At 38.6% G+C, this 22,199-nt stretch overlaps 1 pseudogene; it reads right to left on the reverse strand.

Annotated features, from left to right (window-relative positions):
• Positions 1 to 1,974: 1,974 nt before the first annotated feature.
• LOC111404561 lies at positions 1,975 to 21,636 on the reverse strand (annotated as a pseudogene).
• Between the last annotated feature and the right edge of the window lie 563 nt (positions 21,637 to 22,199).

Below are 22,199 nucleotides of genomic sequence, written 5' to 3' on the forward strand. Positions count from 1 at the left end.
GCGATCATAGGTGCTCGGGATGTGTTCGGTGTCCTCGGGGACATGTGCCCAATCTCTATTTCCCAACAAATTACCACAGGATACGAGATGTCCTCGGGAATAATACCTCGGGCAAATCTCATGAGATCCTCAATTACCATCATAAAAAGGTCTGTCCACTGGGAACTTTGATCTGACACAAACACTTCAACCCATATCTCCTAAACCTAGGAGAGTTCTCTTAGTTATTGCTCTTCTAACCACAGTAGAATTCAAACACTGTTTTCTTATAGGGCTCTTATCGGATAAAACTATCAAACTAGTTGAATCCTACCAGGAAAGCACCTTATACCTCTATAAATACAAAACCTTGGGCCATTATTCAAGTATGTTCTCATTATTCTCCAATTTATAACCTCACGCACATAATTTCCTTTCTGACTTAAACATCGGAGGGGCGACGAAAACATACATCGTTGCCTTTGTTTCTGGTACCCGAAGACTACGATCGTGCTCATTCAAAATACTTAAGCTCGAAAAATCAACATGTACGATTTTTGGGTAGCATTAGCACTCATTGGTGAAGACATGGTTTTCATAAGATATAAAGGAAGACCTAGTTTAAATCTTTTGGTATGTGGAGTTGCAAGGCTTGAGTATATAACTCAATCTATAAAGAGCTTTCTGAGTGATCCTGACATAACTTTCAATGGTGTCAAGGTTAGAGATGGTGTTTTGAAGCTTAATATTGAGTATTGGCTACGGCGCGTTGGCAAATTCAATTCGCTGATGGAGTTGTACGACTTATACGGCAAAGCCTATTAATTTTTGTAAAAGTGATTGAGAAGCAAGGGCTCTTTAAGTCTTAACATTCAGCAGATTGAGTATGCTTGTATTGATGCTTATGCTTTTTATAGAATTGGCCACAAACTTCTCGAGGATGAATAGAACGAGAGATTGAAATCTAGTTGAATTTTGTTTCAAAATAAAGTGCTAATTTGTTCACAATTATCTACAAAACAATTTTCGATTAATGGTTTTAGTAACAATTGTACAAAATGACTAACCTCACGAAATTATCATAACTACCATAAGTAAATATATTCCATTGTTTTTCATACATTTCTTCGCAGAGCAAAATACATACTAAAGAAAAAAATATAAAGTGATGAGATTCCTCCACAATTAGTAGTGCTTAACTTGTCTAAGAAATTATACTAACTTATCCACCTAACACTCTTATACATAACTTTCGGGAGATTCGTAAGTTCCACTACGAGATCTTCTTCAAATTTAAACTACGCATAATATATAAACAAGAGAGAGAATTGAGTTGCTGGAGAAAATCTAAAATTTTGAGCAAAATATGAAAGGGAAAATCTTGTAATTAGCTGAAATCTTAGAAGTTCCCTTTTTTCGAAATTAGTTTTTGCTTGTAGAATTAAGCGGTTTGAACAGGGCCTACAAACAAGGCTAGCGCCCCAACCTATAGCGGCGCCACATCGGTCCCTATTTGAATCAATCGTGCTACTCGTACAACAGTAGTTGACAAAGCCGAGTTACTACCTGATGTGGCATTTAAAAAAAAATTGAAAATTAAAACTCACTTTCTCTCTCACTTCTCTCCACATTTCCCCCAAAAAGTCAAGCCCTCCGTCCTTTCCCTAGTTTTCCCTAAAATCTTTACCTCCAAAGCAATCACCTTCGATTGTCTCCTCACCTCCGCTATCTCCTCACATTCACCGAAGTCATCGCCATCTCTTGATTTACTAAACAAATTTGAATACTAACTCCAAAATGAAACAAGTAGAGCCGAAAATGTTGGTTGTGTTTGGCTCCATTATTGTACTCAAAACTTGGCTGTCAAATATGACAGAATCGAGACCCTTAATGTGTTGGAGGTTGTTTGTTCTTTGATTCATTATTGAACTACTTCAAAAATTCCATCATCATAAAAATAAGAGTAAAAAATTCATATTGTACGTCGTAGACAAACATCAAGTAACATGATCAAATTATACACTCGATACAATTCTAATACACAACCATGGTAGAATAACATAAGTTCCAGAACATTCAAACAAATGAAGATATCAGCTTCCAATATCCAGAATGGCAATAGGCTCAAGTACAGTCCAGATTCGCAAAAGCATTCTCTGTACATGCGTTAAAACAGATCAAATCTTTCATGCTATTTGCCACTTCCAAGCCATGGATTAACCATTCATCTAAAGATCTATCTTGAGATTAAAGGAAGGACCAAAATGATAATAAAACTTTGGACATTGGCAGAAGTTGAAATGAAGAGAAAGGACAGAAATGCTGGGTTATTCTTTAAAACTATTTTGAGGAAAATGTTGGGTTCTTCTATAAAATGGTGTCGCTCACGCCAAAGTGCTACAATATGGCCGGGATGGAGAGTTGCCCGTGATGTCGATGGGATTGGTTGGTGGCTGTTCTGTTCAGCCAACTTTTTCGTGCTATCTTTATTTGGTACTACTACTGCAACTAGCATAGATTTGAAGCTGTCTCCATAGACCCAAATCTGAAAGGAATGACCACATATGTAAGTAGAGATGTGAAAATGATAGCAGGTTGAAATATAATTCCTACATGACAAATTTAATCGACAGGAAGGAACTGATGCTCACATCTTCAACAATCGGGGCGATGCCATAAACTTTCTCCAGATATTCTAGTGCAACGTACTCTCCTTGGGATAGTTTAATAAGATTTTTCTTCCTATCAATAATTTTTAAAACTCCATTTGGTAATATCTCCCCTATGTCACGTGAGGGTATACAAGGTTGAAGAGCAGACCATAAAATCCATTATGAAAAATTATTTATGCATTCATTATCATTTTAAGCTTAGTCAAACATGTTTTTAAAACTTTCTAATAAGAAATAGTGACTCTTACCTGTGTGAAACCATCCATCCCTTAGGACTTCCCTAGTCAATTTCGGATTCTTGTAGTATCCTGGAAATGCTGTCCTTCCTTTGATGCATATTTCACCTCGAGTTGGATCTCCCAGTGGATCATACCCCATTTCTGGAACCTTCTCCAGACGAATCTCCGTATAGACAAATGCAGAACCAATTGTTCCCATCATGCACATTTCATCTGGAAAGCCAAGAGTAGCCGATCCACAGCTCTCTGTAAGCCCTGCATCGATGACATTGTGATACGTTGTAAGTTTACCCTTCGGAAGATCAATAATAACACATAACTGGTTACTGGGAAACCTTAGTAACAGAAGCACTTCTTTTTCTGTATCTAATAGTAGCAACATAAGCCTTACACTTGTCTGAAGTAGAGAACCAATTAATGAAATCACGAAAGAAGGTAAACTGTAAATTATTAAACCTCCAATGGTTTGTTTGGTGGGATTGATTTTACAACATTGGTCAGTATAAGGATTAAAAGAAGTTCGATTATTGTCTTTTGTACTATCAAATCCTATCGAGAACTGCATACCAAACATGCCCTGGATGTAAAGTCGAAGTCCTAGTTGAGATATAATTGTAGCAACAAATGGTATAATTGAAAGAAATTAAAGTTTAGTAGAATGTCATAAAATAAGCCAGCACTCAGCCACATCAGGTAATTCTAAATGATGTCTACTTCTATATGACAAAACTATATAGTTAATTACCATAGCCTTGTACTACAAAGGCACAGGAGGTAACCGTAGGAATTCTTCAATCTCACTGCCTTGTGGTGTACCGCCGAAAACTATTAGACGGATTCTGCTGCCTAACCTATTTTTGACCTGAACAAAATCAATAAAGATGTTGTCAGAATCCACAATGTTTTATTGGGTTTTGCTTTTCTACGGAAATAATTTTTCTGATAGATAGCAGGATTTTCTTTCTTAAAGGTTGAACCCCAACCTTGAGGGCCCCACCACCTGCCCCTGGAGCATTGTGATGGAGGTAAATCACAAGATGTGCCTCAACAGGTCAGGAAACAAGAGTTTGTCCGTACACTGGTGTCCGCAAAGAGTCTAATTTCATATCTTAAAAATCGAACCCTCACACTACGGCTATCAGCAAGATTGAGACTACCTCATTCATATCCTTTGCATCACTGGATTATGCCCCGGAGCACAGGATTTTCTTTCTTATATATTTTTTTGGGGGTATTTTTCTTGCTCCAGGTCTATGGTAGGTGTCTATAGTAGGTTCCATTTCATTAACAGCCAAATGCATCAAAATTAAGAATCTATCATGTTATACGTGCTTTAATATATCTTGTCAAATTCATAAACTACAATATTCTAGCCATGTTTTGCTATTATTAAAAGTTACATTTAAGAAAAAATTTATTCCAAACATGTTCGGAAACATGTCCTTCTTTTCTTTTCTTTTTTTTAAAATGCTAATTATTTTCTGGTAAGATATGAGTTATTGTCCAAAAAAAAAATATAACTTAGTTCTACCACCAAAAATATTATTTATATTAAAACTTACTTATTCAACGATGTACAAGTAAACTCACAAGTAAATTTTTTTAAGCTTAGCCAAACATGAACTAACTAGAGAAACTTTTGACTAACTAGAGTCAGCCACTTGTATTCCAATTTCAATTTTAAAGTGTATGGATTATGAGGAGGGCTCAACCTTCCTGAAAGCCAGAAGATTTGCTAATGGAGATGTATTTTTCTATTTGTACCCTAACATCATCTAAATATAGTTTGCTGTATGAGATCAAGAAACAGAAGCATCAGCAGATGATCTTAAGTTGTATAATTCTTTATAGAGAGCTGACAAAGAAAAAAAGAAGATATTATTGAAAAGTAATCAAGGCATTACTATCTGTAGAGCAGGTCAAAAAAATTTCTCCGCCACGGATTGAGTTCTTGAAGTGCTACTAAGACTCCTGACAGAGAGATGAAAATGATTGTTAAATCCACCAGTATGCATTCCATCCAATTTGAATATGTGATTAAAGATTGGGAAATTTCTTGCCTTCGTGTATCCTTTCAAAAACTCGAGGGACTCCGGCCAAAAATGTTGGTCTCAACTCCATCAAATCATCCCTCAATCCATTTATATCCTTTTAACATAGAGCAAGGAACTAAGTCAGGAGATGATGTCGAGGAAAAGTATTACACATCTTTAGCTTTGTTGTACAAGTAGAATTTTCCATTCCAGGAAGTGCTATATGTACATAATTGTCTACATAATGGTGTCCATAATTATACGTGGCACTGGATCCAACCTTTAATTCAAATCTCACACTTGCACATTAACAATCGGATGATTACCACATCACATTATGGACACCATTATGTGCAATAATTATGTACAAGTAGAATTTTCTGTTCCTTTTATATGCTGCTCTTCTGTTCTTTCCACAATCAAATGAAGATCGAACGAAGACCAAAAATGGTAATTCTGACTATTTACCCCATGATAGTAGCCAACTGAAGCACGCTTGTGGAAGAAATATTCTTCAATCATGCGGTCAAGAATGTGAGCAACGGGTAGGAACGATATGTATACAACATTGATTGTCATCAGTCCAAATGAGTGACATTAGAATTGCAAGATGAAGGAAAATGAATCTTGTTATACAGAAATAATATGTTCTTAGTAATAAGAGGAAATTGCATCATATTTCCGATTCTTATGACATGACTGCTAATTTAAATTATTATTTTTTACTTCTTTATGGATTGTGTCTCGAAAGGCCTTATAGTTCAAAACTCCATAGTTTGTTAAGCAACCTCTGTGAGCCTAGTGACATGTATATGTTTCCGACATTCATATTATTACTGATAAATTATTTGACAGAGGTAGAGAACTTATCTTACCTTATCTTCAAATTGTTCCATGAAAAGACTGACACCTGTCACATATGTGGAAATGTTTTCATGAGTCAATATAACACCTTTGGGGTCTCCACTGGTGTACATAATTATGCATATGTTAAACGGCTACGGCGGCATGACATCTGATGGATACTTCCTTCCCTGGTAAATGATAGACATGATTTTAATTGATGGGAAACTTACAACTAACAGAATATAAGAAATACCTACAAGAAGATTAAACAGTCAATGCATAAGTTACTCGATAAATGATAGTCACTCACCTGAAAGATGATCATGAAAACCCCAAGAAACCTACTACCAGTGAATTGCAGGTATACTTCGGTCCTCTTTATCATATTTACATACGATGACACATGCATAGAACTCATAAATATAATATATATATCTGATCATCCCAGATTTACCCGGTCTCGAACTCGACCACACTACCCCGAGCTTGTCCCTCCTTAAAACTCCCAGTCTGAGGTCGGGATTCTGTGTCGTCGTGAGAGGTCTTTTTGACGACCTATGGGAATACAAATTCTACCCAACCTACAATTCTTACCTAGCTAGACTCCCTTTTTCACTCAAACAATGGTTGAATACTTGGAATGAAACACTAACTCCTTATCCTACACGGGTAAGGATCACACATGGCTAAATCCTTCTAGGACTCTATCATCGGCACCTATAAATACATAACCCGGGCTCATTCTTGAGGTACTTTTTCATTATTTCCAGTTTATAGCCTCACGCATTAAATTTTCTATCTGACTTAAGTATCGAAGGAGCGACGAGCACACACCTCGTTGCCTTTGTTGCAGGTATTCGAAGACCGTTCGTGCTCATCAAAGTTCGATCATCAAGTTCGAGATCTTTCAGGTACTATTTTTTTGGTAGCATCATTGGCACCGTCTGTGAAAGCGCTACCAAAAGCCATGGTCAATACACGTTCAGGCCTTCCTCCAGCAAGCTCATCTGTCCCGGATAACCCTCCTCCTCCTAAGGAACGCCATGTCCCCCAATAAGAATCGTCAAAGATGCCAACACCTCCTCAAGCTGTTGTTACCACCGGAGCTTTTGAGGAACTTCGTCAGCAGGTTGCTGAATTAACCCAATTGTTAAGCCAAAGAAATTCGTAACCATCATATACTCCAACCCCGAAGGTGGTTTTATGGCAGATGCTCAGGCTCGAGTTAACGTATAGCTCATGATGATGGCGGGGTTGGAACTTCAGGTGCACCACAAGTGGCTTCAAGTTCGAGGTCCGTTACAATGGACGCCGCTGAACTTGCTAGAATTATTCAAGAAGGGATAGCAGCGGGTACGTAACAAAATACTCGGGTAGCAACAGTATTCACCCCCAATACGTCGTTCACTCCAAAAATTCTCTCGTATCCTCGCCCGGATAGGTTCAGGTATCCTTGGATAAAGGAGTATGATGGGACAATCAACCCCATCAATCATCTCAATGTGTACACCGATATCATGAACTTACAGGTTGCACCAGATGCAGTGATGTACAAGGCCTTCCCTCAGACCCTCACAAACGCAGCAGCTAGAGATTGGTTTTCCACATTGGAACCCAACTCTATCGCCTCCTTCTCAGATTTGGCCAATAAGTTCTCCGCTTTCTTTGCAAGCAGCAAGCGAATCAGAAAGATAGCCGCATCACTCATGTAAATGCGTCAAGGATCCAACGAGACACTGCGCAGTTTCATGACCAGGTTCAATAAAGAAAGGCTTTAGATCCCCAATCTATATATCACTGTCGCAGTCTCAGCTTTGACATACGCCGTTAAGTGTGAAGCATTCAAGATGTCCTTGTCTAAGACCCCATCGAAGTTCGTAACCGAGCTACTCCGAGTTGAGAAATACATCAAAATGGAAGAAACCATGGCCCAAAAAAGAGAAGTTTCCTCATTAGGAAAGTCGGATCAGAAAAGGCCGTATGAGTCCAGTCTGAGACTAGATGAACCTCGGGTCAAGCCAAGATAGGACCTCTCCTCAACATCCTTTACCCGCTTGAACACCTCGAGGTCCAACATTTTGATGGAGATCAAGGATTCGAAAAAACTAAAGTGGCCTTCCAGATTTCAGTCTCCACCTGATACTCGTGACAAGAGTAGGTATTGTGATTTCTATAGAGATTATAGACATACAACAGAAGATTGTTTCGCCTTGAAGCAGGAGATTGAAGCTCTTATAAAAAGGTGATTTTTGGCCTCTTACGTTAACAATGACAAGCACCCAAGGAATAATTAGAACAGAGACAAGGCCTAGAGGGTCGGGGAAACAAGCAACCAACTGTAGGTACTATCAATATCATTGTCGGAGGAACAACCTCGGGGGAAAATTCTAGTAGCGGGCATAAACAATATGCCAGGCAGCCTCCAATCATCTCAAAATCAGATCTCGATTCTACAGAGGACATCACTTTTAGAATAAGGGACTTGGAAGGCATAGCATTCCCTTATGATGATGCTCTGGTTATATCGGCCATCATCGCCAACTTTGAAGTTAAGAGAATTCTGGTAGACAACGAAAGTGCAGCTAATGTACTGTTTCATGAAGCCTTTGCTCAAATGGGGATCTCATCGGAATAGCTCAGGCTAGTGAAAATGCCTCTCCAAGGGTTTGGAGGTGGGGTCATCACCCCGGAAGGTATCGTCGAGTTGCATTTAACATTGGGGATAGAAGGTAAACAAGTGATGAAGATCACCACTTTTGAAGTTGTTCGTACTCCAATGGCCTACAACGCCATATTGGGAAGACCACTGCTCAACAAAATTTGAATTATTGTCTCAACTTTCCACCTAGCTATGAAGTTTCCTACGATTAATGGAATCGGGGTAGTTCAAAGCAGCCAAAAAGTAGCACGATAGTGTTATGTGACTAGCGTTCAAAAAATCAAGAGCGACATCATGCAAGTTACAGAGCTCGAGCTTGAGCACGAAAATCACGGGAGACTGGCTCCAATGGAAGGATTGGAAGAGGTCGAGCACGAGCATAGCAAGAAAGTGGCAATCGGTCGGGGGCTAGATACAGCAGTCATATCTGAACTGTTGAATTGTCTCTCCCTCAACATTGATGTATTTACTTGGAATGTTGAGGACTTGCCTGGAATTGACCCAGAGGTTGTGGTGTACAGACTGAATGTAAAATTGGAGGCAAGACCTGTAAAGCAAAAGAAAAGGCAATTTGCACTGAAAAGCCGAGAAGTCATAAAGGAAGAGATTGCTAAGCTTGCTAAGGCACAATTCATTCGGGAAGTACAATATCCTGATTGGCTTGCCAATGTAGTTCTTGTCAAAAAGGCTAACAGGAAGTGGCAAGTCTGCATTGACTTCATAGATCTGAATAAAGCATGTCCCAAGGACAGCTATTATCTACCTCGAATTGACAATCTCGTGGACAGCACGTCAGGTCATATGCTGTACAGCTTCTTGGATGCCTTTTCGGGCTATCACCAAATACTCATGGCGAAAGAAGACCAAGAGAAGACCTTATTCACGGCAGACTCAGCCATCTATTGCTATAGGGTCGTGCCCTTTGGGCCGAAGAATGCTGGAACAACGTATCAAAGATTGGTAAACAAGATCTTCGTTGAATTAATTGGGAAAACGATCAAAGCATATGTGGATGATATGGTGATTAAGAGCAAATAGGTGAATGGTCATGTCTCTGATCTTGAGGAAGTGTTCGCTACATTGCGAAAGTACAACATGAAGCTCAACCCTACAAAGTGTGCGTTTGGGGTGGCATCTGGAAAGTTTTTGGGTTTTATGATCACGCACAGAGGAATAGAGGCAAACGCTAATAAAATCCAAGCTCAGATGAGTATAGAGGCCCCTAAGTGCAAAAGGGACATTCAGAAGTTGACAGGTCGCGTAACAGCACTGAACAGGTTTGTTTTTTGGGACAGCGGATATGAGTTTCCCCTTTTTCAAACTACTTAGGGAAAATAAGCGCTTTGACTGGAATGAGGAATGCAACTTAGCTTTTCAGGAGTTCAAGCAAATGTTATCAACACCTCCAGTCCTTACCAAACCCGAACCCGGTGACACGTTGCTATTACACTTGGCCGTTTCTCAGAAAGTAGTAAGTGGAGTCTTGGTAAAGGAGAAAGGAAGAGTTCAGCAACCTGTCTATTATGTAAGTAAAGTACTCCTTGATGCAGAAACACGGTACACACTTGCAAAATAGCTCGTCCTCGCTTTGGTAATGGCTGCCAGAAAGTTACGGCCGTACCTTCAGTTACATCCAATTGTTGTGCTCACTAACCAACCTCTTAGACACATACTCCAGAAGCCGGACGTCTCAAGAAGACTGTTGAAATGGGCAATTGAACTTGGCGAATTTGACATAGAGTTCAAGCCACAACCTAGAATCAAGGCTCAAGCTTTGGCGGACTTTATAGCAGAGCTCACTCCAAGGTCTTCAGAAACACAGGCTAAAGACCCGAGTACGACCTAGAAAATATGGAAAATCTTTGTGGATGGAGCATCCAATAGCTCAGGTTCAAGGGCCGACTTCATCATCACTAGCTCGGACAAGGCTACAGAAATACAATGTGTACTCAGATTTAACTTTGAGGCCACCAACAACGAAGCAGAGTATGAAGCCGTTATCATAGCCTTGGAAATGGTAAAAAAATCTTGAGTGAGAGCATGTAAAAGTTTTCAATGACTCACAGCTAGTGGTCGGGCAAATCGAGGGGCCTTTCGAAAGAATGGACGAGAAGATGAGCTTATACTGCCTAAAAGTACATGACCTTCAAAGGTAGTTTGTAAGTTGTGAAATCCTGAAGGTGGCCAGAGCTGATAACGCCAAAGCTGATGCATTATCCAAACTTGTCTTCATGGGTGTGGATGGGCTCGATAGAGCCGTGCACATCAAGATAGTTGCAAAACTCAGCATAGCTCAAAAGTAAAATGTCATGGACATCGACCATGAGCCTTCGTGGATGGATCCAATAGTTGATTACATAAGTCATGAAGGCATTTGTGGAAATTACCAAGGAGCCCGAGCTCTTGCATATAAGTTGATAAGGTATGGGTACTACTGATCAAGTTTGAAGAAAGATGTTGCAGATTACGTTCGGAAGTGCGACAAGTGCCAAAAGTTTGGCAACATCATACATGCTTCTGCTAAGGAGCTAACCTCCATTCATTACTTAGCTCCCTTTGAACAGTGGGGAGTCGACATTCTTGGACCGTTCCCTTTGACCCGAGGACAATTAAAGTTTGTAGCTGTGGTGGTAGAGTATTTCACAAAGTGGGTAGAGGTTGAACCACTGGCAACAATTTCGGAGCCGAAACTCAAATCATTCATATGAAAGTCCATCATATGCAGGTTTGAAATACCAAAAGTCCTCATCACAGATAACGAAAGGCAATTTGATAATTCACATTTCAGAAGCTTTTGTGCCAACCATGGAATTGATCATCGCTTAACCTCGGTATCACACCCACAAAGTAATGGGCTTGCTGAAGTAACTAATCGAATCATATTGTAGAACCTTCGAACAAGAATAGGGGATGCCAAAGGTGACTTGCCTGATGAACTGCCTTCTATACTATGGGCATACAGGACTTCGCACAAGATAGCAACTGGTGAGACACCTTTCATGCTCGCCTTTGGAATAGGGGCTACCATTCCAATCGAGGTCAATCTTCCCACAATAAGGAAGCTTGAGATGAATAGAAGGAGACAAACTGCAGAACACCTTGACTTGCTTAAAGAGGTAAGAGAGCAAGCCTCACTTAGGGCTACAAATTATCATAACAGAACGGCAAACCACATCAACAACAAGGTTCAGACGAGAAGGTTCAGAGCTGGCGATCTTATCCTTAGAAAAGCGGAAGCTACCGAACACCTATCAGGGAAACTCAGACCAACATGGAAAGGACCCTTCGAGATAAGAAAACTAAAATGTGGAACTTACAGCCTCAGGGACATATCAGGGAAGCCGCTCCCAAGGCCATGGAACACCGACAATTTAAAAATTTATTACAACTAGTTATATCTATAATTTTTCCTTCAAGGCTTGCATGCCCACATTATGTTTGCTTTATTTCGTTTTTAATTTTCGGGCTCTAACGCCCTAACAGTTCATGCTCCAATAAGCTCGGGTATTAATGCCCTTGAGCCCTTTTATTGAAACACAATTTTTTTCATACGTTGTTGCCTCCCTATAAACAAAATTAGCGTAAGGTCGTGCCTCACGCATACAGCTACTACTGTAACAAAATTAGCATAAGACCGTGCCCGCGCATGCAGCTAATACTTCAACAAAATTAGCATAAGGTTGTGCCCCGCGCATGCAACTAGTACTTTAACAAAATTAGCATAAGGTCGTGCCTGCGCATGCAGCTAATACTTTAACAAAATAAGTGTAAGGCCATGCCCTACACATGCAACTAGTACTTTAACAAAATTAGCGCAAGGCCATGCCTTGTGCATAGAGCTACTACTTTAACAAAGTTAGCATAAGGCCGTGCTCCGCGAATGCAGCTGACACCTAACCAAGTTAGCATAAGACCGTGCTCCACGCATGCAGCTACCACTTTAACAAAGTTAGCATAAGGTCGTACTCCATGCATGTAGTTGACACCTAACCAAGTTAGCATAAGGTCATGCACCGCGCATGCAGCTAACACATAACCAAGCTAGCATAAAGCTGTGCCTCGTGCATACGGTCAATACTCGACCAATAGAACTAAACACATGCTGTGAAGACCTCAAATGGCAACAGGTCGAGATCATCATGCCCGACTCATTCGATCCCAGAATGCCCTCATAGCAAAGAATATAAAGATCGAGGTCGGGGTATAAAGTAACGTTTATCATACAAGATCATACCCGATGTTATCCTCAAAGGAAAGAAGTTGTTTAAACAAGGGACAAGCCCGAGCTTATCCTTTAAATCATCAATGACCCAATGGTCGCTCCTTGATATGGGAAATTGAAAAATCAGTTTACAGTACACGACACTAATACTCAAACTAGTTTACCCCATACTCGACAAAGCATGAAAATACATTTTCGAGCTTAGAAATCGAAGCCCAATTTTACAAGTACAAGGATCAATCTGATTCATAGTGTTGACAATCCGTATCATTAGGGTATACAATATCCTCGAGCTGTCTTACACCCAGGCTATATACGTCAACATTTAAGTTAATTATGTTAGGAAATATAATCTATACTAATAATAAATCTTTCAACGATCCATGCATGATCACAACATCCACACACGAACTTAAAATTCATGCACGATCTTATAACGAAGACAAGTCTCAACGATCGAACTAGTAATAAATAACCATCATACGCGATCTTGTATAAACAAAATAGAATAAACCAACGTCGATCACATTTCCAAAAATAGGCAATAGGGCACATCGAGTAATGTACTTTAAAAAAAAATTCAAAACTCGGGATCGGGGAATCTAATCTATGTCAACAACCCTGACATCGTCATGATCACCAGTCCCGGCCTCCTCCCCATCACCATCACCATCATCATCGTCATCATCGACCTTCGAGGTGGAGAGCTCGAGCTCGATAACTAGCTCATTCATCATCATCAGCTCCTCCACGAGGGGCCTTAAGTCCTCTAGGAGCCTTGTTTGGAGAAAGGAGTGAGCAAGCCACAAGCCATAATGATAGGAACCCGAACCATACTAACCAAGGAGGGTCCCAAACTCTTCCAACTGCTTGAAGTCCTCCACAACTTGGGCTCGAGCTTCGCCACGGGCTCTCACCAGCTCCTTCTTGAAGCCCTCCTTAGACTCAAGAAGCTCGAGTTTTACCTCGTCAGCTTCCCCATTGTAAACCTCGATCTCCTCTCGAGCCTTTTTAAGTTTGGCCTTCGCTGCATCAAGAGCTTTCTCGAGGTCATTAGCTTGCCAGTCAGCTCGCTATTTTTCCTTCTCAAGCTCTTGTAGCTCGCTCTCAATATTGAGGCCATTCAAGGTAAGGCCTCAGGCTACGCTCAACATCAGCATAAATAAACTCGACGTTAGTCCAATGAAAGAAAATCAAATAAAGGAAACACAATTAAGGTCGATATCTTACCCTCAAGGTCAGGACCTCCAATGTCTTAACGCCCTCATGAATTTTGATCTTTTTCTCAAACTGGTTAACAAGATCTTTCACGATGACTCACTCAGAATGCTCCTCGAGGGCACTATCAAAGATGGGAGAGAAGCCGGAGTCAGCAACCCCCTAGCATCCCCGAGCTCGATCTCACACCCTGGGTGTTGAATGGGGGTAGTGGGGTCGGGGTCTTGGACATCGAGGACTGGCCTTTATGCAAGGTCGGGGTCACCACCAATGGGGGTTTCCTCGCAGCGACCTCCCTTGCCCTCTTCTTTCCCTTGGATGGAGCCAGGGCTTTAGGCTTCGGACCGTTGGCCTTGTGCTGGATGTTCGTGAGAAGGTTCGATGGGTTGAAAGACATTTTCAAATCTGCAAAAATAAATCACAAGACATTAGCTAGCTCAAGGAGAATTAACGAGAGGAAAAAAGATGAAAAGACGTACCCTCGAGGCCTTTCACATTGGCAAGGTCGAGGGTGTCATCCTCGAGCAAGTAATCAATCTTCTCTGCCAAAGGATCATGGTTAACTAACCTTAACCTATCTTGTTCTAATACCTTGAAGTACGCCTGCCCTTCGTTAAATCTATCTTTGTCAGGTACCTCCCACTTCAGGTTAAAGGGATGGTCAGGATTTTGTGGTCTAAAAAAAAAAGAACCTCTCTTTCCAACCACGAAGGGAGCTCAGGGTCTCTGGTGTCGTAAACCCCCCCTTAGTTGATAAATAGACAAAGCAGTTGTACCCTGGGGAGAATTTCATATCAAAAACCATTCTTAAAAGGTCTAGTCTAGGCTCGACCTCGAGGCATCTACACAAAATGAAGTACACTAACAGTCTCCAATCGTTCGGGGCCAATTGGACGGGCACAAGTAGTAAGAGGATAGAAAATTGATGAAAAAGGGATGAAGAGGCCACCTAAGCCTGGCCTTAAAAGTGTCCCTAAAAAATGTCATCTCCCCTTCTCGAGCATCCAACACCATTTCAATATGCCCCAGGGCCCTAATATCATGGGTTGGCATGACACTGAACTCTCTGGCTATCTTAATAATAACATGCTCTTTATACTTGGTTGGTTCTTTAGGATATGTCAAGCTGACGTCGCTATCGACGTGAGAACTGATCGGGATGGCCAGGGGAATGAGGGATGCATCTACATCGATAGGCCTATCACTATTGATCGAGACCCTAGATGGATGGCTACTATCACTATCACTCGACCCCGTACTACTACTGCTACTCGAGATTGTACTGATTCAAAAAATAACTTAAGGGCTCGAATTCTTGCCTTTTCAGACGATCGCTCACTAACTCACAATCCTGAACTCGAGCTCGATTTTACTGAGTAATTGAGAGTGAAAAGTGAAAATGAATGGTGAAAGTTGGAGTATTTATAGGAGGCTATAGAATACCAACGATCTTTTAATCCCAACCCTTGAACAAAGACACGTGGCACCCATCTAAGATTGAATTCTGACATTCCATCAGACGTGTGACACGTGGAGCGACACCTGGACATTTACACCTCTGCATCTTGACTCGTAGTTTTGACTTGGACCGTGATCTACGACCTTGATGCACGGGGGCTATGATCATCCCAGAATTACCCGGTCTTGAACTCGACCACACTACCCAGAATTTGTGTTCTCATAGGGGCACTTAGGTCGGGACCTTGTGTCTTCATGTGAGGTTTTTTTTACGACCTATGAGAACACAAATTCTACCCAACCTACAGTTCTTACCTAGCTAGACTCCCTTTTTGGCTCAAACAATGGTTGAATACTTGGAATGAAACACTAACTCCTTATCCTACACGGGTAAGGATCACACATTGCTAAGTCCTTCTAGGACTCTATCATCGGCACCTATAAATACATAACTCGGGCTCATTCTTGAGGTACGTTTTTCATTATTTCCAGTTTATAGCATCACTCACTAAATTTCCTATCTGACTTAAGCATCGGAAGGACGACGAGCACATATCTTGTTGCTTTTGTTGCAGGTATTCGAAGATCGTTCGTGCTCATCAAAGTTCGATCATCAAGTTCGAGATCTTTTAGGTACTATTTTTTTGGTAGCATCAATATCTATATGTAACTTCTATAATCAAGAAAACTGGGCAGTGTTTCAGAATGTAGCACTGGCACATTCAATTGCCAAAATGAACTGAACTTTGGAAACTATATGAAAATGCACAAATGCACGATATTTTATGCAAAGAGGGAAACTAAGCACTGTTCAGCCTTCAGTTTATGCCAGCAGAAGATTCGAAGTGTACCAAACAAAAACTGAAAACAAAAGAAATAAAGATAAAAAAATTACCATTTCAAGGAATTCATTCCAAGAGTACAGTTTTACACAAATAGAGGCTGCATTATTATGATCTTCCTCTGTCAACGAAGAGAAGCAAACTATCGCTGCAACCACAAGCTGACTCAGTATAATGCCTTTAAGCTACTGGAAATAATTAAAATTTAAACCTACAATTAAGCCGTCGAGCATGAATGCACTCGGGACTCAAAATCTGCAAACAGAAGTTTGTTTAATATGAAAACCATTCTAAGAATGTGCATTGAAACTTATACTGATAGATTACTGAAGAAAAACAGAAATTAAGTATGCATTGCTCACTTCTTTTACTTTCTTATCTTGGATGAAAACAAAATCAACCTCTGCATGAGGTTAATGAAAAATCCATGAGGTTAAATATTTTGCTTGCAGCTGCAATTTCATATGTTTGAATTCCACACAGGACGTATCCCAGGAGGAAAAGGAATGAATAAGTATAAAATGAACAATATCTACTGGTAAATTACTATTGGAGGAAAAAAAATGACAATTAATTGAAAAAATCTAGGTTCAGAAGGGCATTAAATGGAATTTACTCAGGAAAGTTAATAAAGAAAGTTCACCTAGAGTATCATAGAGGCAGGGCCGGTCCTGGGCTGAGGCATTTGAGGCCTCAGCCTCAGGCCCAAAACCCTTAGGGGGCCCAATTTTGCTTCAAATTTTTTTTTTTTTTTTTTTTTGGGGATAGTTCTGGATTTTGGATGTTATTTTGATTTTGTATTGTTTTCGTAAACTTGTAATGCTCAAATTTTTGCGTACATAATTGAAAATGTTATTAGATTTTTACGTAAATTTTTACGTTGATTTCGTCCGGGGGCCCAATTTATGGACCTCGTCTCGGGCCTCCATTATCACAGGACCGGCCCTGCATAGAGGGGAACACAAATTAAACTCTGAGCACAGCACGCCTGCAAAATATCAATAGTTTTTGCTCAAAATAATACTCAGAAAACATAGAATAATAAAAGAATGGAATAATCAACAAAATTTGAAAACACAGATCCCAACATCCAATCTAACCTCCATGGCCACGATCCACTGAGGACAATTTGATCCATAAATACCAACTCGAGCACCCTACAAAGTTGAATAATTTATATTTCTCACTAACACAAGTGTGCAGATGTATAACTAAATAAAATCAGAATATGCAGATACTATCTACAATACAAACATCAAAGATGTGTATGTTCTTACAGGTTCAATGCCATGAGCCCGTAATGCAGAACCAACATGTAAAACTTCTTCATATACTTCCTTGTAGGATTTCCAGAGATAAGGGCCCCACAATAGATGAAAGCATAAACCAAGATGAAATATATCAGTAAGTGATTTTTCATACATTTATGAAGTATCCCAGATTATTATCCACATTTATAGGATAAGTAGGATGGTATTGTACCTTTCCATTGATAATTTCACGCCATCCTAGCATCCTGTTTCCTGGATACTTTTCAACAGACGCTCTGTAATCAAAATTTCAGCTACTAATGAACCTTATCACAGTATCTAAATACTAGTAAATTATTTTTTCACCGAAACGGTCTAAGAATCAATAATAGCCTAGTTGGGGACGTCTAATACTATGCGAAATACAAAAGGTTGAAACAAAATGCCATGTGGAGCCTAATATCTACGCTCATCCCTCAGACTCAAAACTTCATACATGTATCAAGTCACCTTGATATTCCTACTCTATAAAGGATCCTATAGGAAATCAGTTTTGTGCACGTGCGAGTCACAAAATCAATAAATTCTTGTAGGATGGAACTCCAGCAAGCAGAACCAGAGTCATGTCCCAGTGTCACAGACCACAACTTAGCATGACACTGATGTCCGTGACCATCTAAGAAGCACTGCGATTTTTTGAAAAAAATTTCGATATGATACATTGCCCATATGTTGATTGAAATATTATTATTTAACATTTTAATTTAATAGCTTAAAGTTATGTTTTTTTTATACATATTGGGAGGAAGAAGGGATTTACGGCGATGTCCTCAACTAAGATTTTGATTAATTTTAAAAGATTATAATCCTAATGAATTTTGTGGATTTGAATAGATTTCCGCAAATTCTATAAGAATCTCATTAAATATGTTGAAATTTCAAAAGATTTGGTTATATATATAATTTTAAACTTGAAATCCATCCAAATCTTTTAAAATCTCTCTATTAATAAAATCTTTATAAATCCACTAATTATTGATGATACTTAAATTTTAAAGAATTTCATTAAAATCTCAATTTCGGGACAACTAAATTTTAATGGATTTTATTAAAATCCATTAAAATCTTGATTGAGGACACTTAAATTTAGAACAATTTTTAAAATCTATCACAATCTTAATTGAGGACACCTCCCTTAAAGTCTTATGTAAGTTTGATTTTTAAAGGGGCAGTAAAATGGTAAAAATATTAATTTACGTGAATTTTTACTATTTCTTTGTTAAAGAATACAGCTGGACAAAAAATGTCAATTCAATTTTAACTACAAAAAGACATGGGCGACCTACAAAAATACCCCTAAAATTTAAGGGCTTATGGAAAATCATATGAAAAGCATTTAAAAGTAAAAAATACTTTGTAAAATTAAGTCTCTTTTTAATATAAAAAAGTGAGACAGTGTCACTTTTTTAATATAGGTGTCATTTTTTTATTAAAAAAATAAAAAAATGTTTGTCACTCAAAAATGTAACGAAAATTTCAATAAAGTGACAAAAAAAAGAGTAAAAAAGAGTGTATAAAATTAAGTTAAAGAGTCACTTTTTTATTACACTTTCATTAAAAAGTATTGTTATTTAATAAAAAAAAATAACAAAGATTTCAAGAAAATGATAAACACTAAAAAAATAGCATAAATAAAAAAAAAAGTGACAAACACTAAGAAAATTACAGAAATTCAAAAAAAGTGACAAACACTAAAAAAGCAATAAAAATTCAAAAAGTCACAAAATACCAACTAAAACATTGGAATCAGTTCAATAAAATGATAGAAATTAAAAAAATGAAAGAAATTAAAAAAAAAACAAAAATGCAAAAAGCGACAGACACTCAAAAAAGGGGAAAACACCAAAAAAAAATCCTAAAAATATATTCAGTGGTAGTTGATTGTCGTCTACGTGTTGTCTTTTTGTGATTCTACGTGTTGTCTTTTTGTGATTCTATTTCACTTATATTAATTAAATATGAAACGTAACTTCACTTTAGCAAAACACCACCCTATAAATTGGAAGTCACAAATTTAAAAATAAAAAAATAAAATTAGGAATTTAAAAGAAGTGACAGAAAAATAAAAATAGGGGACAACTTATATTCGCGTCAATAATTCAAAATTATCCTATTGTCTACAAAGTAAAACGCATCAACCATCACATTTAGTCATATATGAGATCATGTATTCAGTATAGTAATGATCGATCTCATATATGAATAATCACATCATCAATGTAATTTATAAAGATTTGTATAGCTTTGTCTTCAATGTAATTTATATTATTTCATAAGAAGCAAATCAAACAAATTAACGGAACCTCAAGTCAAAATTCCAAGTTAACCACTTCCAATAAATCAGAACCATAGAACTTTGGATCACCAAATTAAAAACCTCGATGAGTTCCTTATACAAGTTACAAGAAGTCATTCTCCAAAACATTCAACCGTCACTTTCTTGAACCCATACATAAGGATCAAACACTTCCATATCAAAAATCTGCTGTTTATATGCTAAAATGCAAATAAATTTCATTCATAGACCCGTTGTACCTTTCACAACCAAGTCACATAAACAAATACACACATTAATTAACAGATGGTCCTACTTAGGCTAGCCACTAATGAGGGGTATAGTGGCAAGCATTAAGCTATAATGATCGAAAAAAGTGACGAGAATAAGGATTGCACTGTGAGATATATAAATGAATCTCAATGTTTCGGACGGAGATAAGATAGCTATCGAGTATTTTTTAAGAACACGTGTTGTACATGAGCATGCAGACAAGCTAGATTGAGAATGTGCATTGTCAATAGGCGAGCACCTTGGCACACAGTGCAGCACAGGGAAGCATTTGGGTGTTCACACTAGTATGCATCGTTAGTGAAATATGCAATGGGTCATGTATAGACTTGTGATAGAAGATGAAGGAAGGTAGTCAAATGGAGTGAGACTGCGATAGCAAGGGTGCAAAAATTAGTTCAGCTGCAACTCAGAGAGTCGGCCCGTGATACCCAGACTTAGCCATGTGGATGCAGAGGATGAATCCCCAGCGTGCAAGGAAGATCATAAACGAAGATGTGAGTCAAATTTTGTTGAGATGGAGGAACATTCCATGACGGAGCCTCAATGGTACCAGGGAGGATCTGATGCAGTGGAGATGGTGTAGATCTCGAGTAAATTTGTGTGTGATTAAAAGAAGATGGATGAAAACATCAGAGTGGGGGCTTTGATGATCATGTATGACCCATGATGATGTGGTACTTAGTTCAAGGTGAATCTTAGTGGAGATTTGTAAACAGAAGTCCTTCCATTGGCTAGACATGTAAATGGCTTTCGTTTACAAGGCAATCAGGCTATTCTCCTAATTAGTAAACCGTTTGGAATGGAATCCAAGTTTCAACACTTTCAACACAAGGAACTAGCACTTATTCCATAACACAAAACATATTGTGTTTTAGGTTTCGCGATTGTTCCATAATTTGACAGATTTAATTATTTCAAATTCAGTTTTATAGGCTAATAAAATGGATATTCAAAATTACCCGAATATTTCCCAAGCAGTGCTTAAATTAGGATCAGTGGTTGGAAATGTGTGTTCTGCCATTAGATTCCTGTAAACAGGGCCAATTGATGGCTGTCCATCTCTCCCTTCCTTTCCTTCCCCTACCTTCACGGCAAATTTCTTCATTTTACCTTTCTGCACAAACCCAATACTCAGTTACTCTGTAAAACAGAATTATTTAATGAGAATTTTGTTGGAAAAAATGAGTAATAGCTCACTTTTGGCAAAAATTTTGGTAGGACCAGTTGGTCCAATTTGGAAGATCAAAGTTGATCCGTGTTCTCTTTCGTGAGAACATCATAATCGTATATTTATTTGCCAAAAATGAAGCTTAGGTGGATGAAAAATTGGAGCTCAAAGATGACAATTGAAAGATAGTTATGTGGAAAAAAATTGAAGTTAGTCCACATAGGAAAAATATGAAAGCAAGAACCACTTTATATGGAATTACACTTTGGAATGGTGTAATCATGTGTAGTATAAAGACTCTCTCCACGTGCGCACGCAGGGGGGTGCAAATCTCGGATAGAAATTGTTTTCGGACCTTGAACTTGTGTGCGGGCGCAACCTGCATGACCGGAGCAAGAATTTGCCCCTTTGGAGAGTCCATGTTTTATGCTATATTAGATCTCAAGTTTTCCAGCAATTAAACACACGAAGAATTCCCAAATTCTGTCGTGGTGGTGGTGATGATATTGTTCAGACGCTAAATCAGTTCGTCGGAGTAGTTTCTGTAGTACTCTGATTCTGCTGATTTTGTCGTTGTATCCTGGGAAACAGACGCTTGAACTAGACCTCAAGCACTTACGGTGAGAGGCGAATCTATTTTAAGGAAACTGTGATTACATAGGCCTCAGGTTAAAAGTCTATTCTCAGATTTATATTCTTTCCAGTTTAAATCTCTGTGCATTTCTTTATTTGCAAATTTACATGCTTTCCAGATTTATTTAACTTTCAGTTTAAATTTCTATTTTTTGGAATTTATACTACATTTGTGTTTCTGCAAACAATATAATTGATGTTCTCATTCAAGTAGTATAATTTGTTTTAATTCTCACAATTTAGATAATATTTTGTATGTACAAATAGGGATATGAAACCGTGTTTATGGAAATTCAAATTCTGTGTTGTTTAAATTATGTTATGAAAACAAACAGTTTGTCTAAAATCTGT

The sequence above is a fragment of the Olea europaea genome, chromosome 1 (genome assembly GCF_002742605.1).
Source record: "Olea europaea var. sylvestris chromosome 1, O_europaea_v1, whole genome shotgun sequence".
NCBI classification, from domain to species: domain Eukaryota; kingdom Viridiplantae; phylum Streptophyta; class Magnoliopsida; order Lamiales; family Oleaceae; genus Olea; species Olea europaea.